The 27,875-nt window shown below is 40.3% G+C and overlaps 1 protein-coding gene and 1 pseudogene across 2 annotated transcripts in view; one reads left to right on the forward strand and one right to left on the reverse strand.

Annotated features, from left to right (window-relative positions):
* IL1RAPL1 (interleukin 1 receptor accessory protein like 1) overlaps positions 1 to 27,875 on the forward strand; it is a gene marked incomplete at its 3' end in the record, with an annotated part of 1,430,596 nt that overhangs the window by 1,114,979 nt on the left and 287,742 nt on the right. The gene's annotated exons all lie outside the window — the stretch shown is intronic.
* Positions 811 to 1,645, reverse strand: LOC308510930 (tripartite motif-containing protein 75-like; annotated as a pseudogene). The gene has a single exon. The product of its transcript is annotated as a tripartite motif-containing protein 75-like (transcript).

Genomic DNA, 27,875 nt, shown 5'->3' on the forward strand with positions numbered 1-27,875 from the left:
TGGGATCACTCAGAGGGGGTTAATGTGTGTTTTCTGGAGTAGGGAGAAGCAGTGTGCTTATGCCTCATTCACACCTGTGAAAGTTAAAACATATATGCTGTGATTGGGGGCTGGTGGGAGAGAGAAAGACAGGGAATGAATAAAAGGGAAGGAGAGGGGGAGGATAAAGGACCACAAAATGATACTTCTCTGGGGCAGGGTTGTGGTGAGCAGGATGTGTAAGAAGGCATGAATGTTTCCCATGAAACAGATTTGGACCACATGGAAGAGTAAACCTATATGGGGAGGTTTTAAGCCCTGACCAGGAAGAGATGAGTCCTCAGAGATGCTTGGTTTGAGAGGATGGTGACCAACCTAAGGGTAGGCCTCTCACCATCTTAGAATCTTGGTCCAAGCTGGAGACCAATGGCAAACTCACAGAGTACTCTGAGGTGAAAGATTGAGCTAAACACATTTGCCATTTACCAAGCAAATAAGAAGACTTCTGTCCTTATGTTTCTTCTCCATGATCTTTCAAGTTTTATGGTTCTGACTTAAGGGTAAATTAAACTTAATCTGGTTCCATGTAACAGATGATATCTATACTTGCCAAATCAAATATGCAATCACCTCTTCTAATTTTATCAATATATTATCTGAAAATTAAGATAATATCAGGAAATAGTCATTTATTTTGTTTGTTTGTTTGTTTATTTATTTATTTATTTATTTATTTATTTATTTATTTTGTACTTGGGCCTTTTACTACAAGCACTCTCTGTTAACACAGGAAGAGAGTAGAACGCATCAAACAGATTACAAGGCGGTTCATCATTCATCTTTGACTATACGCATTACAAGTGATTTTGAAGAAGGTCCTAGGCAGAAATAGGGCATAAGTTTTACTGTAAACCTTTCACTGAAAGTATACAAATGTGATCTATTTCTCAAATTATAAAATGAAACTTCTCCCAACTCATAGTCCAGAAAAATGCCTATCCGTTCCCAGTTGCCTGAATCCCATGTGACAGATGTGTTTGTCCAGATGAAGCTGCCAGCAGCCATTTCTTGGGGATGGTCTCATAGGAGTATTCTTGGGGAAAGATTCCTTACACACGCCTAAGGACCATGCCCCTGTGCCTCTTTCTTCTACCTGCCAAAAATGCCTGCCAGCATCAAATCCCTCAGAACTCAGGACAGCTGGGTAAGAAGTGCGTGCCTGAAGATTATGAAGACCAAATGATGTCCTATAGGTCACACTTTTTCTATCGCTTGAGATAATGAGACTTGGATGGGCTGTTTCAGGATCCAGTCTAAAATCTACCTGAAATGTGTGGATCATTTTATGCAGGTCGAAATAATGTCGGGGGAGAGAGCAACTCTCCTCCTTTAATTCATATGAAAAGATGGCTAGGGTCTCTAGGTTATCATACCTGTTGTGGATACTTTCAATACCAGTGAGTAAATCCACGTCTGTCTTCAAACACTTACTGATAATATCACTAAGCTGACTGTTTAATATGGAGCTGTGGTTTGATATTTGTTTTTTCTCTTCCATTAATTTTTCTTCAACATTTGTTGTTTCAGTTAGCAAACTGATAAGCATTGCATTCTGTTCCTTTTCCAAAAAAACGTTTAAGTTGTTTAACTTCAGAGTGCAATTCATCCTTTTGATGTTCTATCTTCTGTCTTAATTCAAAACATTTTGACATTTGCATTTCTGACCGATTTTCAGTATCTTTAATCTGCTTCCTCAAGGACTCAATATAGCTCTTGAGCTTCCTCCTGTGAGTAGCTGCAGTTTCTTCAGTGGGCATGAGGGGGTGATCCCCATGATCAGAGGAGACCCTGCACTGGGCACACAACAGCTCCAGGTCCTTCTCACAGAACAGGGTCAGACCCTCATGGTGCTTCTTACACAGGGGTTCCTCTTGCCTTTTCGTCTTTCCCCTCATGCCGGGAATCTGCTGAACGATCTCGGTCATGTGACACAATTGGGTGTGCCTCTTCAAGCTCCTGTCAGGGCAGTGGTGGAGGCAGACAAGACAGGGAAAGGTGGCCTGTAGACCTTCCCTGCGCTGGTGGATGCAGGAGGAACAGAAGTTGTGCCCACACTCAGTGGTCACTGGGTCTCTCAAGTAATCCAGGCAGATGGGACAGCTGGCCATTGTGCAGTGAGGGTGTCTGTCCCAAGACAGTCTCATCAGTCCATGTGATCCTCCAGGGCTGAGGAAAAGTGAGAAGCTGAGGTCTGCTCAGGCCTCCCTCCCTGTGGAAGCCACTAGGAGTGTCCAAGAAGAGTTCCAGCCACCAACTGTAGTCCAGTCTACTTGTTGCCCTCTCCTGTATTTAACACCACTTTGCACAAGGGATTGTAGAGTGCTCCTGGTCAAAAACCAAGCACAATCCAAGTCATATGTCATTTCTGGAGCCTGCTCCTTTGAGTGAGTCCCTGAAGTGTGTCTTCAAGAAGAGTCTCCGAAGCCAGTCTTCTACCCCTTAAATGCTTAGTAATGTGAGCCTGGCCTATATATACCACTAGGAGGATTAATCTCTTTAAGACTTCACCCACCAAAGGCTCCTCCTTCGAAGTGGGACTTGTGGGAAAGGGTGGTACTAGGATGATCTTTAGTAGTATGGTTGATGGGATCTCTTCTTATTCCTGCAGGCTAGGAGGGACTAACCTTGTTAATATGCATAATCTAATTTGTACCTTTATAATCCTCCCTTGAATACTTCAACACCCTTTAATCCCTTTGGCTGAGGAGCAAACTAAAATGGACAGTAAAATCTTGCCATAGCTTAGGGGATAGAGCATCAGCCTGTGGACTCAAGGGTTCCAGGTTTGATTCAGGTCAAGGGCACATACACAGGTTGCAGGCTCAATCACCAGTCGGGGGCGTGCAGGAGGCAGCTGATCAATGACTCTGTCTCATGGATGTTTCTATCTCCCTCTCGCTTCCTCTCTAAAATGAATAAAAACATATTTAAGTAATAATGCTAATAAAAGGAAAATCTTTGCTTCCTTTCCAACTTGGGCCTGGCATAGTGGTTCCCACAAAGAAGGGTGGAGAGAAGGGCCTTTCTGTCATCAAGGAGGTAGTGACCAAAGAACACACCATCAACATCACAAGCGCATCTAAGGACTGGGTTTCAAGCAATACATGAAATATATCTGCATGTGAGTGTGAAAAACAAAAAAAAAACCCAGTAGATATATTTTATGTAAATAGCAAATTATAGGGAGCATTTGATATCTTGCTTCCTAGCATTGGTCATCATTTTGGACTCAAATAAATGCTTATTAATTACTTAATTTTTTAATCCTCACCCAAGAATTTTTTTCCATTGAATTTTAGGGTAATTGTAAGAGAGGGAAAGAGAGAGAGAAAGACTGATGTGAGAGAAACAATTGTTTCCTCCTCCACGACCCCAGTCAAGGGCCCAGGTAGGGGAAGAGCCTGCAACCAAAGTATGTGGCCTTGATTGGATTTGAACTCAGACCCTTTGGTCTGCAGAACCACAGGCTATCAACTGAGCCAAACTAGCTAGAGTTCTTTTTTTTTTTTTTAAGAAATGCAAATATTTTATTAACACTTTCAGTCCCAAAGGGAGCCTGGGTTTCTCATTTCTTTTTCTTTTAATTAAATCTTTATTGTTCAGATTATTACAGTTGTTCCTCTTTCCCCCCCCCCATAGCTCCCCTCCACCAGGTTCCCACCCCATCCTCTGCCCTTACCACCCACACACTGTCCTCATCCATAGACGTACAATTTTTGTCCAGTCTCTTCCCGCATCCCTCACACCCCTTTCCCCCACAAGAATAGTCAGTCCACTCCCTTTCTATGACCCTGATTCTATTATAATCACCAGTTTACTCTGTTCATCAGATTACTTATTCACTTGATTCTTAGATTCACTTGTTGATAGATGTGTATTTGTTGTTCATAATTTGTATCTTTACCTTTTTCTTCTTCTTCCTCTTCTTAGAGGATACCTTTCAGCATTTCATATAATACTGGTTTGGTGGTGATGAACTCCTTTAGCTTTTCCTTATCTGTGAAGCTCTTTATCTGATGTTCAATTCTGAATGGTAGCTTTGCTGGATAAAGCAATCTTGGTTGTAGGTTCTTGGCATTCATCACTTTGAATATTTCTGGCCACTCCCTTCTGGCCTGCAAAGTTTCTGTTGAGAAATCAGCTGACAGTCCTATGGGTACTCCCTTTTAGGTAACTGACTTTTTTTTTCTCTTGCTGCTTTTAAGATTCTCTCTTTGTCTTTTGGTCTTGGCATTTTAATTATGATGTGTCTTGGCATGGTCCTCTTTGGATTCCTTTTGTTTGGGGTTCTCTGCGCTTCCTGGACTTGTTAGTCTATTTCTTTCACCAGGTAGGGGAAGTTTTCTGTCATTATTTCTTCAAATAGGTTTTCAATATCTTGCTCTCTCTCTTCTTCTGGCATCCCTATAATTTGGATGTTGGTATACTTGAAGCTGTCCCAGAGGCTCCTTACACTATCTGCGTATTTTTGGATTCTTTTTTCATTTTGCTTTTCCGGTTGGGTGTTTTTTGCTTCTTCATATTTCAAATCTTTGTCTTGATTCTTGCGATCCGCTAGTCTGCTGTTGGAACTCTGCATAATATCCTTTATTTCAGTCAGTGTATGCTTAATTTCTAGTTGGTCCTTTTTCATAACCTCGAGGGACTCACTAGATTTCTTGAGGGTCTCACTACATTTATCAGCGGTCTCACCAAACTTTTTGAGAGTATTACTAAATTTATTGGCAGTTTCTAGAAAGTTCTTGACAAACCTTAAAAGTGTGGTTTTGAACTCTATATCCAGTAGTTTGCTTTACTCCATTTCTGTCATTTGTGTCCTGTTTCTTTGTCTCCGCATTTTTTATGCTTCCCTGTGTTGATAGAGTGGCTTTCTGTGCTAGGAGTCCTATAGGGCCCAGTGGCTCAGCCTCCCCAATTACCTGAGGAAGACACTCTTGGTGCACCCCCTTGTGGGCTTTGTGTACAGTATGTTGTAGTTAAGCCTTGATTGTTGTAGGTATCACTGAGAGGAATTGACCTCCAGGCCAATTGGCTGTGAGAATCAGCTGTGTCTGCAGTGGGAGAACTTCTGTGCTGGAGACACCCTTCTGGGGCAAGACTTGCTTCAGTGGGGCTTTGGTGCTCACTGAGTCTGCCCCCTGAGTGTGTCCCTTATGGATCTGAGGAGTTGTAATCTGGATGGTCCCACTCTCACCACCGGGCACACTGGCTCCTGGATCTCTAAGGAGGTGGTAATCTAGGCTCTGCCTGAGGCTACCCAGCAGGAGCTCAGCTGTGAAGCAATGCAAGTTGCCATGAGGCCTTGGGCCAGCTGCAAGTTTATTAGGTAATTTTCAGATTGCAAAGGGCCAGGCCTTTCATATTCAAAAGCCAGCGCACAGCTTGGGCTGGACGGGGGTCCCAGGGGATCAACAGGGCGGAGCAAGCAGCTATGGCTCCCCTCAGAGGCCCTGCTCTACACTATCCCGGCAATTGCTGCAAGCACCTCTGAGAGAAAGCTGCCCTCGAGTTCTGACTGATGCCAGACAGTCCAATTTCTCCCATATGAGTCTGGGTCCCCAGAGACTCGGCCGGAACTGGAGCTCAGAGCTTGAGACTTCGTCCCGATTGAAAAAGACAACTGTGTCCTCAGCCGCCAGCCCTCTCCCCATGCGCCTCAGTACCTCTGTACTTTACTTCCACACCGCAGCTCCTCTGAGTCTTGGTATGCTTTTCTCTTTCCTTTTAGTTGTAGAATTTCCACCCAGTCAGCCTTCCTGTGGTTCTGGATGATGTCTGATCCATCTTTTAGTTGTATTCTTGCAGTGGTTGTGCTAAGCAGCAATCTCTGGTGTTTACCTATGCCGCCATATTGTGTTTTTTTTTTTCCCTCAGGAAATAGTCATTTAGATACATGAATAAAATGACTTGAATATATTTGTAAATACAGGAGCCCCAAGGAACAAAGCCATATACAGCTGGCATTCTAAATAATACATATTTTTAAATAGGACAATACTTGGAGAATGGTATCAAGAATCAAAGATAGCCCAGGCATAGCTCAGTGGTTGAACATTGACCTATGAACCAGGAGGTCACGGTTCGATTCCTGGTCAGGGCACATGCTCGGGTTGTGGGCTCCATTCCCAGTGGGGGCGCTGTGCAGGACGCAGCTGATCAATGATTCTCTCTCATCATTGTTGTTTCTTTCTCTCTCCCTTCCTCTATGAAATATACATACATATATATATAATTACATATATATACATATATATGTAATTACATATATATGTAATATTTTAATAGATCATAATAAGGACTTAAATCTAATAAAGTAGAAATATAATAGGTCTAAATATTAAGCTCTATTCAAGTTCAACAATTCTGTTATATAAATGTATACTTAAGTGTATTAATATTTTAGGAGTTAGTTTATGGCAGCCATATATTAATGATATATAATTCTAGATTTTAATCTATAATTATATATTTCTCAAAGCCATTTAAATCTTAAATTTTATAATAAACTTGTGATAATTACTACAATATTACATATATTACATTGTGCTGAGTGTATACTAAGTTTACAGTTCTGTAGCAAGTAAAATATTGACAGGAGAAAACAGTACTTAATTTATGGATTCAGCAGTTGCATTAATTTGTCTAGAGCAGTGGATATTCTTAGGAAGAATAAGAAAAGTGATATGCTGAAATGCAGTTAAAGAGCAGCAAAGAATGGAGAGCAAATGTCCCAACGTGTTGCACTTGGAGCAGCAGCATAAGCATCACATGGGAACTTGTTAAAAATGCGTATTCCTGGATCCCACTCCAGACCTACCAAATCCGAAACTCTGAGAGCAGATTCCAGCAAGCTGTGATTTAACAAGCCCTCCAGGTAATTGTAATTCATGCTCAATTTGAGAACCACAGTGTAGACGGCTGGCGTGATTTGATTTGGAAGGCAATTCATGGCCACTGCACATCAGTGGAAATAAAGGATTCAGAGATCCCATAGCTTGCGGTAGCAATATGATTTATTGGCTACCCTATGTATGCATAACCCAGGGAGCACCTAAAAGAGCTGGTGTTGAAACTCTTGCTTTGAAAAAAATGATAGTGTTTTATTTTTTTAATTTTATATCTACCATTTCAAATGTCTGTCAGAAACAGGGCCTATATATTTTGAATCACAGATAATGAATTCTTTCTTCCTCTAAAACAGTGTTGGGTAAGGTTCCAAAAAAGTAATTACAGGCCAGTTAGTAAATATATGCTGAGACAGTAGTAGTGACAAATAGCAACAGTTATTAATCAGCTAGAGAACAGACCTTTTTTTAAAAAAAAAATTAATATGGGCTGGGGACTCCATTAAAGAAAGAATCTCCATCTCAGTTACTAAACATGTTTCTCCACTATTTTTGTCTTCATAGGTATATCTTTTCTGTTCTTTTGTTGTCTAATAGAATTATAATCATGGCTGCATATTTTTATAAATTGCTCCTGCACTTCCTGTCTTCCTCTTTTATTCAATAAGCTTGTCAGGATGGAAGAGATTATGCGAAAGTTTTGGAAGTTCAGAATCACAGCAATTTCACTCTCATTTTCATATAAACTGAACAGTAAATTGTTATATTGTAACAGTGTATCACTTTGGACCTAAATTATAGCAAAGTAGTTTGTGAATCTCATAACAGAGATAGAATAGTTCATTTATGCATGCACGTTTCTTTCAGTTTGCTATATAACTCACAGCTCTAGCACATTTCATGTAACATTTTAATATATTGGCTTGGAAGGATATAGTCATAATCTGCTGGGCTTTGTTATTGTGTTTCTCTCTAACATTTATTGCAAAAGCTAGTTAGAAACCCATTTTAGGATCAGCAGCTTCATATTCTAGGATTATTCCTGTTTTAGGTCAATGGAAACCTACGAAACACTGTGTCTGGAAATGGAAGAGTCACATCTACCTTGCTGCTCTTCCTCTTTTTATGTTGTACTTCTATCCAATCATTAGATTCTTGCCATGGCACTTATAATCAGAACTATGCCTCATGCTCAATAATTGGTCTAGAGTTCTATCTTGATTCTCAGTCTTGCCCTCTGTCTAGTTAAAAAAAAAAATTACGGGAAATTCTTGCCATAGTTTGCAATCTCATTACCTCTCCCAGACAGTGAGTATTCACCCACTCAACAGGTATTAGATCATTCTCTTTCAAAGTGCCCCAATTTGATTGACACACATTTCAAGCAATCTTGCTTAGTGATCAGAAGAATGTATGTGAATGTCTCCTTATATTGGCTGTTAGAAAATTTCTCTTTTTTTAAAATATATTTTATTGATTTTCCACAGAGAAGAAGGGAGAGGGATAGAGAGTTAGAAACATCGATGAGAGAGAAACATCGATCAGCTGCCTCCTGCACGCCCCCCACTGGGGATGTGCCCGCAACCAAGGTACATGCCCTTGATCGGAATCGAACCTGGGACCCTTCAGCCCGCAGGCCGACGCTCTATCCACTGAGCCAAACCGGTTCGGCTAGAAAATTTCTTGATTATCACTTGTAGTGAGTGCTGTTGGTACCCCACCTAGATGTTCTTATCCTATAAGTACACCCATTCTCCATCTGCCGGGGGTGTAGACTTTTTACTCAGTTATCACCATCACCACTAGCTTTCTCTGAAGAATTGCCTTAGGCCACTGGTTCTCAAACTTTATCTTGCTTTTGAATCACCTAGAAAGCTTGTTAAAACAGATGGCTTGGCATAGCTCTCAGAGTTTCTGATTCAGTAGGTCTAGGACGGGACCTGAGAATTTGTATTTCTAATAAGTTCCCAATGATGCTGATGCTGTTGGTCTGGATAACTATCTTTGAGAGTAACTTGTGTAGTCCAAAAGTAGCAGATTCTTGCCCGGCCAACATGGCTCAGTGGTTGAGCATAGACCTGTGAACCAGGTCACAGTTCAATTCCAGGTCAAGACACATGACTGGGTTGCGGGCTCCATACCCAGTAGGGGGCGTGCAGTAGGCAGGTGGTTGCTGACTTTCATCTCTCTCTCTCTCTCATATATATAAGCTTCTTTGTCCCTGGAGTATATGTGTCCCATCTTCTTTGCTCAGGGCACACCATGCTCACTGACTGATTGCCATCAGCTTATAAAGGTCAGGCCCTCTTGCCTCAAATTGGAAATATTTGTGTTTCATTTATGCTCCAGACCTGACTGGTGGGATCAGAATTAGTCACCATCAGAAACCACATTTTGGCTTCACTTCCCCCTCCCCATTTATCTTGCTTCTTTCATTCTCCTTCTCTCAAAAGCCCTTTGTCAATAAATAACCTGAAAAAAATCCCCATCTCAGACCATACTTGTAGGGGACAGGACCAGCACATTGTACTTGAGTGTTTCTGGGTTCTAGTCTCTTTATTCCAATTTATTCATCCAACTTGTATTGAATGTCTTTGAATGATCTGAGCAGAATATGGCATATGGGAAGTATTAAGACCCAGTCTTTTTCTCAAGCCGCCCACCATTTAGTCAAAGAGTGGCTAAGTAAATGTACAAATACAACACAGTGTAGTTGATGCTATGCTATATAAGTGCTGTGAATTTGAGGCCACAGAAGCTTTTATCTGGGCCATGGAGGGTGTCATCAGCTGCATCATTTAGAGAGATGGAGATTTGTGGCTATGAGGTTTATTGAGGCATATTCTTGGGAACACCTGTAAGAACGTGAGGAAAACCTAATTGTGCAGATGGCGAGGTTCAGTGAGGCCTCAGGAAAACCCATGGGGAACTCTGGAGGTGTCCAGAATTAAGGAAAGGGATCAGTCACTGGATGCAGGCTGCCCACTGAGAGGGGCATAACATTGGTAGGAGCAACACCCTTTGCCTGAGGGATGCTGGATGAGGGATTCAACCATAAGGTGCCATTAGCCAGTTCTCCCAACTTCTCAGGAAATAGATGCCTCAGTCCTATGGTGGAGGATACAGCATCCAGTACAAGGGGCCAATGGATACAAGGAGAGATCGGTCCTCAGCCCTTTCATCCCAGGACTATACAAAACAAGTTGGACCTTATGAGAAAAAGTGTGGGAATTCAGCATGAAAAGTACACACACACACACACACACACACACACACACACACACGTTCTTGGAGACTTGTTATTGTGATCAGCTCAGTAATATATCCTGGCTTCCTGCCAGACAACCATCAATCCTTGTCCACCCACTGAGAATTTTAATTGAGTCTATTCTTAAGCACTAAATTTCTCAAATATTGCAAATGATGAATGAAAGGTGAACCTGAGATTTCCTGAAAATATATTCCATAGACAGACCTGAAAGAGTTTAAAACCTTGTTGAAATGACTCTGAGGAGTAATGCAGCAGGTAACAAATCTACCGACAAGCAGCAATCTTCAGAATAAACATATGTCGGCCCAGAGTTCAGAGGCTAAAGCCGATTTAATGAGAAAGCTGTCGCTATTCTTTTTTATGTGAAATAAATGTATTCCAAGTACCGAAGTCACAGCCTAACAGTAAATAAACTGGCTGGAGGGCTGAGCATTTGTTTTACACTGTTCTCAGGGTCACTTGAAGATGAATGGGAGTTACCTGGATTGAACAGAATTCTATCCAGTGTGTTCTAATGTGTAGTGATAAAATTAGAGAAGCTAATTAAAGAAAATGGATTTGAATGTAAAATTGTTTATTTTGCAGTACATCTATGCCAAACATTGAAATCTTCAATTGCTATAATAGCAGCATGTCATTTGTAAAGAGGAATAGAAAATCTTAGTGAATAAAGACCAGGCTATTAAAAAGACTTCGTGAAGTTAATTATATAATGTTAAGACAACAGAAGGAAGACTCAAGAAACCTCATACTTATCCAGAAAAGCGTCACACAGATTCACAAGTTTTATTTTACAAATTTAAGGCCAGAGATCCAGCGCACGCGTGTGTGTTTGTGTGTGTGTGTGTGTGTGTGTGTGTGTATGCGCGCAAGGGCACACACACACACACACACACACACAAGAATAAAATAGGTCTACCTCTCTCCTTGCAGTAGCTGGAATCTGTCCTGATGGAATGGCCTCTGGCAATCGTATGAATCAGCATGAAAGAATCGTAGACCCGGCCTCTGGAAACTATCTCCCCTCTGAAATGCATGTTTAATTTACCTCATGGCAAGGCCAGTGACACTCCAGGATTGAAAATGAGGTTAGAAAAATGAAATGTTTCTCCTCTTCAGGGAAGGTCTTTTGCCTGATTAACATTACTTAAACATTTTGCCCAAGAAAGAATAGTACCAAACTTCAGCAGCCAAATTATTATAGAACAACAAACCACTTCTATGCTTTAGGGGCCATAAAAGTTCAAGGGTGAGCAAACTGGCCCTTAGGCTAAATCCAGCCCACCACTTTTTTTATGTTTTTCTTTTTATCTTTTTTTAACATATTTTTTATTGAATTCAGAGAGGAAGGGAAAGGGAGACAGAGATAGGAACATCAATGATGAGAGAGAATCATTGATCAGCTGCCTCCTGCACATCCCACACTGAGGATTGAGCCCACAACCTGTTTATGTGTCCTGACCTGGAATCGAAGCCCAACCTCCTAGTTTAAAGGTCAACACTCAACCACTGAGCCATGTCAGCCAGGCCCTGCCACTCTTTTCTGTAAATGAAGTTTTATTTGAATCCAGCTATGCTGATTTGCTACTGTCTATAGCTATTTTTGGGCCCCAATGGGAGTTGAGTAGTGCAAAAGGGACCATATGGCTCATAAATCTTAAAATAGTTATGGTCTAACCCTTTACATAAAATCCTTGCTGACCTCTATTTTACTCTGTTCTAGTTCAGTATATTCCAGGTTTACTGGTGATAAGAATCACTTGGAGTACTTGTTAAACCTACAGCTTCTCAAACCCCTTCTTTGGAGACTCTGAGTCAGTGAGTCTGAATGAGACACAGAAATGTGTATCTTTAACAGATAGTACTGGAACTTTCGAGAAACATCGGTTGAGTTATTTTACACCCCAGTTCTCCTGCATACCATTTTTATGTCCATCAAGTCCACATTTTTTTCTTTAAAATTTTCCACATCTCTCCACATGAGTGCAAGGTACAGAACAATGTACCGTGTGGAATTGCCACGGGTGGGGTTTGCTAGAAGCAAAGCTTATGACAAGGATTTGGGTGCGCGCAGTTTTTTTGAGGGAACATTCTCAAGAGTAAGGAAGTTGTGGAAGCATGGTAGGGTAAGGGAGAAAAAGTAAGCAAGGATGTGGTCTCACTTGGAGACATACTTCAGTCTGATCCCACAGTGACGTCCACAACATGAATTGCCCCACAGTGTTAATCCCGACTCGAGGCAAGAGAGCTGACCTTGTGTACATGTCCTTTCATGTCATCAGTCAGTCATTTGGATGTAGGGTGTTCTTGAACAGAGGACAGCTGAGAGCCATTAACATCAGTAACTGGGGCACATGCATACCTCTATTAAACGAGGATGGAAGGAGATGTATAGCATCCACTATAGGAGTTGAACCCCCAAAATAATTAAGATTTAGATATACCCATATTGTGCCCTCCAGAAAGTCATACCTGAGCTAGTCTTTAAAAGATTATTTAAATGTATTTTTAAATGGGTAAATCTTTGGAAGTAATAAATGCATCTGCTAGAATGGGCATCTTCAGTCTTCTACGTTCTTTGAAAAATAAGAGGAAAATATGTGTCAGAGAAAAGTAACTTTTCCAGTAAATAATTATTGTTTTTTGACCAGTGTCTTTGACTCGGTAAGATCTTTGAGTGATGTTAACTCTGGTAGGGTGACAGGAGGTTCTTCTGAGTTTGAATGTATGCAAACATTGCAGAGGCCCACTTAGAATAAAACTTACTGTCAGATAACTTATTTTCTTGTGTGTGTGTGTGTGTGTGTGTGTGTGCATGTGGATATGTGTATAAATATGTGTGTATATGGTTGTGTGTGGGAGTGTATTTGTATGTTTGTGTGTGTGTATATAATAAAAGCCTAATATGCAAATTGTCCCCTCAACCAGGAGTTTGAATGCTCGCTATGATGTGCACTGACCACCAGGGGTGGCACAGAACATGGTGGGAATCAGCAACCAGTGGTGGGGGCAGTGGGCAGGGCCACTGCCCGGCTCCCAGGTGCTGAGGGAGCCAGGCGGGGGCCCGATGACTCAGGTGGAGGGGGGTGTGTGGGGCCCAGGGACCCAGGTGCTGCCCAGGGCCCAGAGGTCAGCTGGACAGGCCAGGTCTAGGGACTGTACCAGTGCATGAATTTCATGCACTGGGCCTCTAGTATGTGTGTGTGTGTATATACATATATATATATATACACATACACACACACACACATACATACATTTTCTTCTATCAATGGACACTTAGGTTGTTTTTATGCCTTCACTATTAGAAATAGTGATTTAATTTTCTTCGGATAAAAGTTTTGTTTTTATAGGTTATATTGATTAGTGAATTTATATTAATGTTTGTGTATTTAATTTGTAAATTTCCTGCTACTATCATTTTGCCTAATTTTTTTCTTGATATACTCCTTCTTTTATATTGATTTGTAAAGATGTTTTCTATGTCAGTGATATCTGTAATTCATTACAAACAATTTCCTTTGCTTCGCCTTAAAAGTTTACTTTAAAAAATGGATTAAATCTATATATTTTTGGATAAATTATGCCTTTGAATATGTGTTTAGAAAGCTTGTTTTTAACTCAAGTTGAGAGAAATAATCACCTGTATTTTCTTTTAGTGCTTTTAAAATTAACTTTTATATATCTGAAAATTTTATTGCCAGATTATTTTACCCATATGCATGACACATTTTTTTCAGTTCACTATTTGCTTGATAAATTATTTTCCCTGTGATGTGAGGTGCTCTCTTTAGTGTGTAATAAGTTCTTACACTATGCTTGGCCTGTTTCTAGAGTTTCTCTTCTGTTTAGCATATCTGCTCTTGCATCACCAGCATATCAGAAACATTTATTTAATTACTATAGTCTTGATTTACATATTGAAATCTGCTGCGTCAAGCATATCAAAACTTTCTTGGCTATTCTTGCACATTTAATTTGTCCAGACTATTTTGGCAAGAGTTTAAAAATGCCATTTGGATTTTTGTTGAGATTGCATTCAAATATTTTGATTAAATTAAAAACAATCGGCAGTTTTACCATATTAACTTTCCATCCAGAACATATGCTTTGTCTATTTTCCAAGTCTTTTTTTAAGATATATATTTTTATTGATTTTAGAGAGGAAAGGAGAGGGAGAGAAAGATAGAAACATCAATGATGAGAGAGAATCCTTGATCAGCTGCCTCCTCCACACCCCACACTGGGGATCAAGCCCGCAACCTGGGCATGTGTCCTTGACTGGAATTGAACCTGGGACCCTTCAGTCCACCGGCCAACACTCTATCCACTGAGCCTAACCAGCCAGGGCTATTTTCCAAGTCTTTAAAAATATTTCTCACTGAACATTGTTAGAGGTTTCTTAATGTGGGTCTTGCACATTTCTTAAGTTTATTCATATTCATTTTATAACTGCTACTATTGTAAATTAAAATTTTTGAATTATATTTTGAAATTTATTCCTGGTTATATAAGGAAGCTCTAACTTTGTGTACATGTTTATTTTTAAATGTTTTACCAAGTGTGATGGAATTAGGATCTTGCCAATTTTAAATTGGCCATAAATAGAACATTGGCACATTTGCACATCCCCAAGGATTTCTAACCAATATTTCCTTCGATAATGAGTTATTCCCAAGACTTTTACATATAACTCTCCATTTCTTTTTGTGACTATTTTTATCACCTTCTACCTGGACAAAGGAAAAATGAAAAGCAATGTGATCAATGCTAGGATTGACCATTAGTTTTTAGAAGACTATATACACTGCTTCCAAATGAGCTAATTTATGTTTTCCACATAATTTAGCAAACAACAAGTGGGAAATAAGGAAATAAATACACTTTATTTTTATTATGTTGCTATTTCAAGTTCTCTGAGTCAAATAAGCAGTATAATAAGTACTTACTATTAATATGAAGATATTGATATGCTTAAATGATACCGTCCTTGGAGTTGAAATAGGAGTTACAAATCAATCACAGGACTGTTTGTCCCCCAATACACTTTATTGTACCCATGCTCAAATCTCCCCCTCACCCCAACCCAGCAGCTATCTGAGGGCCACTGACCACTCCCTCAGGAAATCTCTGAAGCTACATATGCACCAGATGTCAATAGGAATGAATTGTAAGCTATTCTTCCAACTCTCTAATTAGACTTTCCAGCCTAATTGCAAGAGATGAAATTGAGGAAGATCAAATTTACCCAGATGACCAGACTAGAATCATTACAAAGCAATATGTTGACAAGTACAAAGCCAGCATGCTCCTAGTAGTAAAATAGAACCTCCTTTGTCTCATCAGAGTATCAGATGAGGATAAGAATAAGTTGTCTACCTGCTTCACATTCTTCACCATTGGTTTTAAATATTGTTACTTTTATCTTTGCTAATTTCCCAATTGTTTTAAAGTAGAAATGAATATTATGTATTTGTTAAAGAAAACAGTCTATTATTTAGAGAGTGAATTTCTCAAGAACTGTTTGCCTGGAAATTAATTTTTAAAAGAATCTTCTTTAAAATCTTATCTTTAGAGTGAAGAAAATAGTCAATTGTAAAGATATTATGTACTGAAAACAATCCATTCCTATGATATAAGAGGTGCTGAGAAAATGTTGCTCTTTGAGTTTGTCTTAAATTGATTTGGTCTCCTTCATGAGTCTTCCTCCATTATGTAATAGAGGAAAAATAAATTTTCATTCTGGTTTAGGCTTTTTATTTAGGGCTCCATCTTTTATAAGTAGGAAGGCACAGTCTCTCATTCAGCCTCCCTCTACATCTGCTTGTTGCAAATAAGATGTTGCTCAGGTATGTTGGGTAAAGGGGAGATATCCTCAGCCCTCATGGTTGTAAGGAAGAAGTCGTTGGGAGTCATGCCCCTTGTTCTCTAGCCATTGATGTATGTGTCAGCTAGTAGAATGCATAGTTAGCCTTCTAACTGGATTAGTAATTCTCTAACATTGCTTTGTGGTTGACCTGGATTCCCCTTAAATTGGAATGGCTCCAGAACCCCAATTCTCTGCTCTGTTTTCTGTGCAGCCTACTGGCCAGTGCTCCAGCCATAACCTCCTCCATTGAACACACTACTTCTGCCATAGCATACCCACAAGCCCCTTGGCAATGTCCAGCTAGAATTCATATTTCCTGTAGATGTGTGTGTGTGTGTGTGTGTTTGTGTGTCCATTGTTACACATATCTGTGTCTATACACTAGACTGTCTCACAAAACTTTATATGGTAAATTTTGTTTCACCCCAGCTATGGTAGGTTATCAAATATTCCAAAGTAGAGAGTATGTCTCACTTATTTTTGATTCTCCAGCGCTACATCTGATACCGAGAATATAAATAATGAATATGTAATCTCTTCATGATTGATAAAATTACTCCAATCTCACTGATGGTAGGTGTGTGACCACTAAACACACACATGGTATTGGTGTAAATGGACACAATATTAAAATAACAGCACAAAAAGGAAAAAGACAGCTTTCTGTGACATGCTAGGTCACAGTGATGGCGAACCTTTTGAGCTCAGCATGCCAGCATTTTGAAAAACCCTAACTTAACTCTGGTGCCGTGTCACATATAGAATTTTTTTGATATTTGCAACCATGGTAAAACAAAGACATATTTTTGATATTTATTTTATATATGTAAATGCCATTTAACAAAGAAAAATCAACCAAAAAAAATGAGTTCACGTGTCACCTCTGACACATGTGTCATAGGTTCGCCATCACTGCAGCTAGGATAACAATACGTTTGGAAGGGTTCCCTCGTTACTATTTGATCCAGCTTCTGAATTTACAGTGTAAAATTGGCATTTGTACTCAATGAATTTCTCTACTTTATAGAATCCTTGCAGTGATACTGGACCAAAATTCAAAAAAACATGCTTAGACTTGCACAATCTCCTCTTTTTTTCTCTAGTCATTTTCATGTAGCGCTAAACATGTAAATGGTGCTTTACAAAGCACAAGAAAGGGATCAAAACCCTGTTCACAAATACTTACATGGAAAAGCTTTAAAGAGGTTTTTCTGGTTTCCTAAAACGATAAGAAAAAAAGGTCCATTGAGAAGGGAGTGCGGGGGGCGGGGGGGAAGGGGAGGGGGGAGGCGGCGGGAGAAAATAACAACAAGGCATTCAGAGGCCACTTGATGTTTTGAGATTAAACGGAAACAATGCCTTTATTGCAATGAGCACTCCTGATGTCTGTGGAAGGTGGGACACAGTCACTGACAATGAATGCATTATCTCTGGCTCTGGGTTCACAGTGCTTTGCAGTGCTGTTATTTAAAACTAAGTAAGTGTTGCCACTACTCTATAATTTGTCTGTGGGATATCTGGTTACTTTCAGATAAAAGAAAATGTCTCATGATAATGGGGTTTTTGTATGAGTGTACTCTTTCTTCCATAAAAAACCCCCACAAAATTATTTAAGGATTTATATCTGCTCGCATTCAGGAAGAAAAGAAGCTTTAAAAAGTTTTACTACTCTCTCACTATAACAGTTCTTGCCTGGCTTTCCATCAGGGGAAAATATTACCTTCAGCATATAAAATATTACCTTCTGCATATGAAAGGGACAATGCCAGATGCTTTAAATGGTCATAATTGAGAAGGATATGGAAAAGGCAGCATCTTCCCACTGTTCCATTTAAATGTGGAGGAGGAAAAATGTATTAAAAAGAAAAGAGCCCAGCTGGTGTAGCTCAGTGGTTGAGCATCGACCTATGAACCAGGAGGTCACGGTTTGATTCCTGGTCAGGGCACATGCCTGGATTAGCAGGCTGGATCCTGGTGTGGGGCGTGCAGGAGGCAGCCGATCAGTGATTCTCTCCCATCATTGATGTTTCTATCTCCCTTTCCCTCTCTGAAGTCAATAAAAGATATATTTAAGTGTGGAGGAGGAAAGCCCTTTGGATAAATTAACACTTGTAGGACTGACCAAAATGAATGAACTCTGACAGAGGCCTATACATATCTATTTGATGATCTAGCAAGTCTTGTTTCTGGCTTACCCTGCTTTCTAAGGCCAGGGAGTCATTAAAATGTGAGACAGATTCTCCAGAAGAGAAAAACCAGATGAAGCTTGACTTGCAGACAGTTTGTCTTGCTAAATAGCATTTGCTTGTACTGGCCATACCTTTCCCTTGGTACAAAATTTCTCTCCCACACACTCATCTGAAAAATCGAAGAGCTGAGTGAATTTCAGCTGCCAAAACCAAAGAACTGTTGGGAAGGCACTTTACAAATGATTAGCAAGTGTGCTCTCAAAAACTGAATATATAGGTGAGCTTGATTTATAATTTGGCATTAAAGGCAAGCCTCTATTATGTCATAGGAATAAGGAAAGGAAAAATAAAAGCAGAATCATGCTGTTGCTACATTAAGAAAAATAATATGGGTATGAGTCCACTATCCCTTATATATAATTCTAAAATAAAATAAAAAAATAAAAAAACTCTGAAAATCAAATGTCTTTGTGGTAAATCATTCTACCTAACTTAGATGGATTTGGTGCCTGAGCTTTACCTGACTTACAGTTAATTATTTCTCTTTATTTACCTCTCTCAATGTAACCTTTCATATGCTTCATTGCAAAAATATCTATACTAATAAAAGAGTAATATTCTAATTAGACTGGGAGACCTTCCTGGCGTCTTTCCAGACAAAGCCATGGTGGCTGGGCTGAGGCAAAGGCAGTTAGGGGTGATCAGGCCCAGAGGGGAGGGCAGTTGGGGGTGAGCAGGCTGGTAGGGGGGGCAGTTGGGGGTAAGCAGGCCAGCAGGGTGGGGGCAGTTGGGGGTGAGCAGGCTGGTAGGGGGGGCAGTTGGGGGTGAGCAGGCTGGCAGGGGGGCAGTTGGGGACAAGCGGACTGGTGGGGGGAGCAGTTGGGGGTGATCAGGCCGGCAGGGGGGACAGTTGGGGGTTAGAAGGCCGGCAGGGGGGCACTTGGGGGCAAGCAGGCTGGCAGGCAGAGTGGTTAGGGATGATCAGGCAGGCAGGCAGGTAAGCGGTTAAGAGAGCCTGTGGTCCCAGATTGGAGAGGGTACAGGCTGGGCTGAGGGACAACCCCCCCCCCTTGCACAAATTTTGTGCACTGGGCCACTAGTGTATATGATCACAAGGCTGTCACAGACCCTGCCTAGGGTCCTATAGTATATGTATAGCATTATTTTTACAAATTTGAAAAAAGTCTAAATTTCAGAACAGAAAATTCTGAATATTGGAACTTCTGTGTGAGGTATTGTGCTAACTGTTTTACAAACTTCATCTCACTGAAGCCTCGCAACTTCCCTTGAAGATGGACACTGCTATGATGTCCAGTTTATAGATGTGGAAAAAAAGGGGTCACATATTACCCTGATTAACTCAGGGAAGGCCTGCATGGTGGCCTTGCAAACTCAGAGACCTAAAGTAACCACAAAGGATAGTCTGAAATTAAATCTTCAATTAAAAAAACAGTCTGTGGTGGGTAGTCATGTCCTAGGCTGCTATCTTCCCTGACAAAGATCAACTTTGATCTTTACTGAGCCTATTGTCTTTTCGCATCTAAGATAACATACCTGTGGAATGTCAGGGTAATTTGTAACTTCCCTTTTTCCCCAACTCCTCAGGGCACAACCAATGTGCCAGAGTGCCAGGAAGGAGACCACAAATTTCTTCATTGCTATTGTTATCATGTTAATTGTTGACTGTTACCTATGCCCACCTAAGTAAGTGAAGTATGTGTCTATCATTTTACTTTTTATCTAATCCCAGAGGTTTCCTTGCTTTGCTTTCTCCCGCCTCCCTAATCTAACCAATGAATTTAATGTAACCCACTTACATCTCCTCCTTTGATTGTAATGTATAGAACAAGGTTAAAAACCACACACCACTGTCCAGAGCATTACTTGATACATTGAGATTCTGCTTCCTGGCAATTGTCAACAGTTTGGCTCAAATAAACTCACAAAAATTATTTACAGGTATGATTTTTTTTTAATATTAACTTACATGAGGAAATTAAGGATTGGAGAGGTGAAATACGTTGCTCAAGGTCACTCATCCAGTTATGTATTGTTGCATACTAAACACCCCTGAAAGGCAGTGGCTGAAAACAACCCTTTATTGTTATCACACACATTTCTGTGGTTTGACTGGACCCAGTGGGGTGGTTCTCACATGTGACTGCTGTCAGGTAGGAGCTGGGGATGGAATCATCTGGAGGTATCTTTACTCACATTATCTGTACCTCACTTGGAGTGCCTTGGAACTGGTCAGGCATCTCTCTCTGCATGTGGCGTCTCTGCATGGCTACATTGCTCCTACCAGCATGGTGGCCTCAGCATAATCAGACCCCTGACACAGTGACTAGCATCCCGTAGACTAGAGCAAGTGTTCCAAGAAACAAGAAGTGGAACTTGCCAGTTTATTAAATGCTGGGCTCAGAAACCAGCACAAAATTGCTCCTACTTTTTTTCAGCGGGTGAAAACAGTTAGAGAGATCACCCAGGGAGGATATGGAATCCAGCCCAGTCTATAGAAATGGAGGCTGCCCAGCTTGTAAGTGAACATCTAAGGCTTGAAGTTAGGTCTACCTAGTGCCAAAGTCAATTCACAATGGCAGAAGCTCTCTTGTTCTTTTGCATAATATTCTTCCCCCCAGTCATTTTCCTATAATCTCCTACTACTAGCAGACTATACTGTAAGAAGGATATTCTATGGACAAAAAAAAATAGACTTGTGGCATATTTAAGGGGATGGAGAGTGAGAATTTGTTCTCTTTATCCTGCTCTTACCATATTGATCCTGAATTTATGCCCATTTAAAAAATCCTCAACTCGATAGCAGAAAAGTTGGAAGAAAATTAAAAAACAAGGAGAGACTCAAAGAAGCATTAATGTAAGGAATGGACAGGAGAAAAAGGGAAGAGTATGCATTCTGGAGCATTCCGACTACGTGAGCATCTTTACTCCTACCTCTACCTCACCTCTACTCCAAAACTCTAATGTATCTCTCCCACTAAAATGTAATACTTGTCATGTCTTTTTTTGTTTGTTTTAAATATATTTTTTATTGATTTCAGAGAGAAGGGGAGAAGGAGAGAGAGAAACATCAATGATGAGAGAGAATCATTGATTGGCTGACTCCTGCATGCCCCCTACTGTAGATTGAGCCCACAACCTGGGCATGTGCGCTTGACTGGAATCAAATCTAGGACCCTTCAGTTAACAGGCCTATGCTCTATCCAGTGAGCCAAACCATCTAAGGCGATTCATGTTTATTTTTGTAAACATTTATCCCATCTCCTAGCACAGTGACTGGTATGTATCAGTTCCCATTCTGTAGCAGAAATGATGCATGAAGCTCTATAGGTCAGCGGATATGCTTCTCAGACATCTCACTCATGACCAATCTCTAGGTCACCCTCTATTCAACGAAAAGTAGGAACAAATAGCTGGGTCATGCTTGTTAGCTGACAAGGTTTTACTTTGGAGTCTAGTCAACCTGTAATGAGACCTTGAGCTGTTCTTGCCCTTGTGAGTTAAGCTTTGGAGTCTAGTCAACCTGGAGACAAATAGAGGAGGCCTTGAAAATTGAAGTTACATACTGATATATGCAGGAATAATCACAGTGCTGTTCAGATGGAGAGTTGATGCACTAGTTGTCTCTGTAGGGAAAATCAAAGATTCACTGGGATTTAGCGAACTGGCAGTCATGATTTTGAAACCTATCCTCATTTGGACAAACCTATCACATGTGTCAATATAGCATGGTTCCTTCAGGGGGCTTTGGGGGGTGAGACCCACAGCAGGAAGTTATGATGATAAAATCTAGCTGAACAGTAGCACTGCATTCGTCAGTCTTCCTCAGGCATTTGCTTTCCAAGTCCTTTCTCTCCTCACCTTGCCACCTGGATGTTGAACATACAAGCATCCTCCCACGCCCTCTCTTCCACTACCTCCCAATAACTACACACCTTCTTATTTCTTCAACAAACTCCATGGTTTTCTGGCTCCTCTCATTTTTTTTCTTGTCAAATAAAAACAATTGATGTTTCCTTCCTACAAAAACAAATGTCACTGCCTGAAGCATCCCTGAATTCGAGGTCATTAGCACAGGGTGAAAACATGAAGCACGGCTTTTTATGATTTACCCCTCTTGTTTGAGTGAAGATGCTGTAGTAGAACATTTTCTAAGAGAGAATAATGAGCCTCAGGGCCAAGAAAGTAGTTAAGCCCAATAGTTCAGGTTGCTATGCTACAAGCATCAGGAGAGAACGTGCTGCCTTCCCAGTGGTAGAATTGTTACATATCAACATGGGAGGGCCTTTCAGATCTCTTTATCCAATTGCCTCATTTTACCTGTTAGGAAATTGGGAACCAGCTAGGTAAAGCCATCTTCCCACAGACCTGCAATGATACGTTGAGACTATAGCCCCACTCTCCTGATTCTTCCTAGGTCAGTGACCAGACCACAATGCTGTATTCAGATCAGAACTTTTTCCTTTGTCCATCAATATAGCCTATGTGATTAACTCTGTCCCACACTTGCACACCACTGTGACTTATACTCCTGCCACCTCAAAACTATTTTTAATTTTCTAGATCTGCTTTATGGGTTGGGTGATTGGTCAAGAGAACTTTCCTTGTTCTTGGTTCATTTGCTACCAACATGTACATACCTGCCCTCTGTTCATATTGAGTAATTGTGCCCATGTTGCCAGGGAAACTAGCAAGCCTTTTGGCCAAAAGATGGATGAGAATAAGATCAGGTCTGCTTATCATCATGTAACCTTCCCTTTAGTCTCACCATGCCTGACTGATGGAAGAGATTTGCCTTCTCAGTAAAGATTATAACTCCAGCAAATAGTGGATTTTATTACCTGCTCTATACTAGCTCATGAGGAGCCCATCCAATGAGGAAGGGTCCCTACATAGAACGTAGCCCTCTGCAGAACCTATGGCAGAATCCCATATTTGAAGCATGTGTCAAAGATATCTGATGTGAAGAGTTACTCCTCACTCAGAGTCTGAAAGACAGTGTCTGGTCCAGGTGTCTCCATGGAAGTCTTAGTGAAGGAGCTCCCAGGAAGCAAACACAGTACAGGGTGAAAGGGTGATGCCTCTGCGTTTGATCTTTCAGCTCAATCTAAAAAACAAAGGAACCTTTCTCAGGAAAAGAGGCTGGAGCTGGCATTTGGTTTTTTGGCAACTGGGCTCAGAGATTGGGCAGCTGGTCATGTGCTCTGACAGCCAAACTAGTATTTCCTATGCCAGGCAGAGGGAAAGGAACTGTGGCATGTCCAGAAAGGAATCTCCTCAAAGGGTCTTAAAACAGAACTTGGATTTACTAGGACTGGGACATAAACTCTTTTTCTCAGCAAAGAGGCCTCATTCTTCTACTTAGTAGAGGCTCCTTTACTATCTTCAACCAGCTAATGAACCACAAAAGCAGGTATATTTAGTATTGACTCTTGAGGCCAGGGAATTTTCTTTTCCTTAGGCTTCTAAATTTGAGTGGCATATCCTTTTACAATATGGATATTTAGCCCTAGCTGGTTTGGCTCAGTGGATAGAGCATTGGCCTGCGAACTGAAAGGTCCCAGGTTTAATTCCGGTCAAGGGCACATGCCCGGGTTGTGGGCTTGCTCCCCAGTGGGGGACTTGCAGGAGGCAGCCGATCCATGCTTCTCTCTCATCATGGATGTTTCTGTCTCTCTCTCCCCCTTATGTCCTCTCTGAAATCAATAAAAATATATTTTAAAAATATGGATATTTACTCTCCTCAAAATGACTGAAAAATTGGAAGTATAAGGATCAAGAAATGATCTCCATAGGCCTAAATAACAAATCCTACTGTGTGATGGAAAGGCAGGTGAGGGATTAATCTTTCTTGGAAGTAATATATGAGAGGATTTTGTTAATTGTCATGGTGTTTCCTCTACTCATCCCCCTCTCATTCATAACTATTATGGTAGCTAGAACCAGGCAATATAGGATAAAATAATTTATTTTCTCTTAACTTTACTGGTATTCAGTTTTTATCTCAAAATTTTCTAGGTCAAGCTCCATTTGTGGCTCCACCCCTTCACATTGTGATCTCAGTCTTCCTCTCAAGCATACTAGTAAACTCATTGCACTTCCCTTTGATCTACCACCCCTTCTATACCCTAACTCCACCGGACTAACTGAAAAAATGCAGTGGACTTTTAACCCAAAGCACGTACTCCTTCTTTTACTGGGATGTATATGTCCTTTTCTTCTACCTGATAAACTGTACCTTGTCTTATAAGCTCCACCTGAGTTACTTAGCCTTCTGCAAGGTTCTTGTTATGCATGTATCATATCTTCTTTATTAATATACCTTGGAGAATGTCTCCTTGGCTGATCTGTAGCTCAGAGCAGTTTTACTTCTCCCAAATGATTGGTTTATATTTATCAATGCTGAATAATGACTCCCATCAGGTTTTCCTTTTAACAATGGTTGCCAGAACTTTCACAGCCAAAATTGTAGCCCATGTGCAATCAAGGCTATGAATTTTCCCAATTATATTCCTGGCCATATTTTATGAATGGACCCTTGCTTTTCTTTTACTTTTAAATTTGATATCTTGTCTTTTATGTATCATTTTATGGAACTCTTTTCTGGAATAAAGTGGCCAATAAAGAAAGGAAGAAAGGTAGGAAGGGAGGGAGGAAAAGGCACGGGGGGAAGTGGGGGAGAGGGGAGGAAGAATTCAAACTCAAAAGCTACTTTATTTATGATTCTGTAACCTAGAAAAATTAATTTTCACTCATGCTCTCCTAGCACTTTGAAGAAGCTTCTATTATAGCATTTATATCACTTCACGCCAATTCTTCTTTTCTTGGATTTTTATTCTTGTACCTGATTGCAAATTTTTTAAAAACAAAGACAGCTTCTTACTTGGTATTCCCAGCTTCTGGCTCAGTTCCTGACTCAATTAACTGCTCAATACATGTTTATTGAGTGAGCAATAGCTGAAAAGTAGCTCCAAAGTTTTAATCAAATCACATAAATTGATTTAACTAATTGGGGTTCTGTTCAATATTGAGACTCATTCTCTAGATCAGACTTCTGGCCTTCAAAACTTAATGTGTGACTAGTCACAGTCATATTTTTCACTGTACTTGTCTCCAACTGAATTTTAGCAAATAACCTGCAGCTTTATTTTATACAAATCAGATCATATTAAATATAATTTAAAGTATTTTCATGAAATATGATAAGATCCTATTGGGGCACAGCAAAACCCAATTATACCTTCATGCCATATGCTCTTTTTAAGCAAACCCACTTGTGTACATTAAACTCTAACAATCTTTTCTCAAACTTGGTATCGTCTTATAAATAGTGCCAATACCAAATGGGAATTAAAAAGCCATTATATTATCTCTATCCTGGATTATTTCTCTAAGCAGAATCATCAACATTGATACACACCAGGGCTTTATTTGAAGTTAATGGAAAATCAGTTACATCAGCATAACAGATAATTATATTCATGCTCTTTAATAGATGATGAAACTCTACAATATGTACATCCCAGTGAGCACAGCATGTTCAAACTTCATTTCTTTGCAAGTTGAAACAGGTTTGACCACTACAACATTTATTCATTTAGGTCTTCCAGGTCATTGCTAGGGCAATTGCCTGAAATGCCATTTGAAACATTAAAATAGAAATAGAATAGCATGAATAAATTATTATTGAATCTGATTTTCTCTTTGTTATTCGGAGAACTTACAGGCACAGGAAGGAAGAAGAACATGTTGTTAGCTAGAGAATGGATAACCTTACATGTTGTTTTTCAAGTTGGAAGAATAGAAGGATTTGACAGTTTCTTCACAGTCATGGACACATTGTCATTTAAATAAAGGGACTATCGAAAGTGAATTAACCATTAACACAGATGTGTGTCATATACACATGCATAAGCACAAGCGCTGTGAGTCAGAGCTGCCTCTGGATAAATTATAATGATGTCACAGCAGTCACCAAAAGAGACCGGACACCAGAACAGAGTGTTAAACGGAGCTGCCTAATAAGCTAGTGCCAGCTCTCCACCTCTCCAGCATGCTGCCTCTCTGAGTTTCAGTAAAAGAAGATGAAAATTAATCAATATTTGCACCAGATGGTGTCTGGAAATTTACTTCCGAACCTAGTCAGTAATTGTAGTTCTGTCAAAGATGCAGTTTCCTTGACAGTGTATCTCATCAGTGACTTAACAATTTGGAAATGTCTCCTTTCAGTGCACATTGTTCTCAAAATAACAGCAGTTTCAGCCAGATTGGAGCCACCACTCCTTTTTATTTCCCTTTTTCCTTGGTCTCATCATCATCAAAAACTTAAGGGTGGCCCTAGTCGGTCATCCCATGCACCAAAAGGTTGCAGGTTCAATCCCTGGTCAGGGCACATACAAGAGGCAACTGATTGATGTTTCTTTCTCACATTGATATTTCTCTCTCTCTCTCTCTCTCTCTCTCTCTCTCTCTCTCTCAATCAATCAAAACATATTCACGTATTCTCAGGTGATGATTACAAAAAAGAAAGAACTGGAGGGCAGGGTAGAAATTATAATGTAAGAACAGAAATCTAAGGTTGAGTGATAGATATGGCCTTTTTGTCCCCCAGATTCCTAAGGGAAAGCACCTATCTTATAAGCCTTTCACAAGGAGCCTCCTTTAGGTTGCATTCTTACTTTCTCTTCATCCTTCTAACGTGAGTATTTTTACTAAGGCACCAATGGTAGTTTACTATTAATGCTGTAACAGGTGCCACAGACTTAGTTCTTTAAAACAATACCAATATATTAGTTTCCAGTTCTGAAGGTCAGAAGTCTGGACTAGATCCCACTAGGCTAAGATCAAGGTATTGACATGATGGAATTCCTTTCTGGAGAGTATAGGGAAGAATTGGTTTCCTTGCCTTTTCTAGATTGTAGAGGCAGCCCAATCTCTTGGCTCCTCTATTCAAAGCCAGCAATGGCCAGCTGAGTCTTTCTTGTGCTGTATTCTTCTCACACTCTCTCTCCTGCCTTCTTCTTCCTCTTCTAAGAACACTTATAATTACATTGGGCCCACTCACATAATCCAGGATAATTTCCATTTTTAAGGTCAGTTGAATGCCATCTTAATTTCTTCTTAACATGTAGCATAATATACTCATAGATTCCACAGATTAGGACATGAAAACCTTTGTGGGGGAGGGGGGAATTATTCTACCTAACACAGCATCTTTCTGGAAGCCTCATCTTCTACTCAAATGGACTCAGATTCCCATTTTTGAATTTCTTAAATTGGAGTTCCTCACTAAATCTAGGCAGTGGCATTTCAGGATGCTAAGAGGCTGCTGCTATTATAAGCTTGGCAAAGGAGGAGTGTGAAAGGGCTTAATATCTTTGTGTCTTCAGGCTTAAGACCCTAATCAGGGATGCCATTTATAAAAGTTCTATCAGATGTCTTCATGTTCTCGACATTTGGGGGGTAACTTTGGAACCATTGTCAGTTGCATGTTTGCACCCAATGGAAACATAGTTCTCAGATACAGCGACTCCAAATGAATAGTCATCAAGCCAGTTGTTTTAAAAGAAGAATAAAAATAGTATAAGAGCCGAAACCGGTTTGGCTCAGTGGATAGAGCGTCGGCCTGCGGACTGAAAGGTCCC

This window comes from Myotis nattereri, assembly GCF_964212035.1.
Source record: "Myotis nattereri genome assembly, chromosome: X".
Taxonomy (NCBI): Eukaryota; Metazoa; Chordata; class Mammalia; order Chiroptera; family Vespertilionidae; genus Myotis; species Myotis nattereri.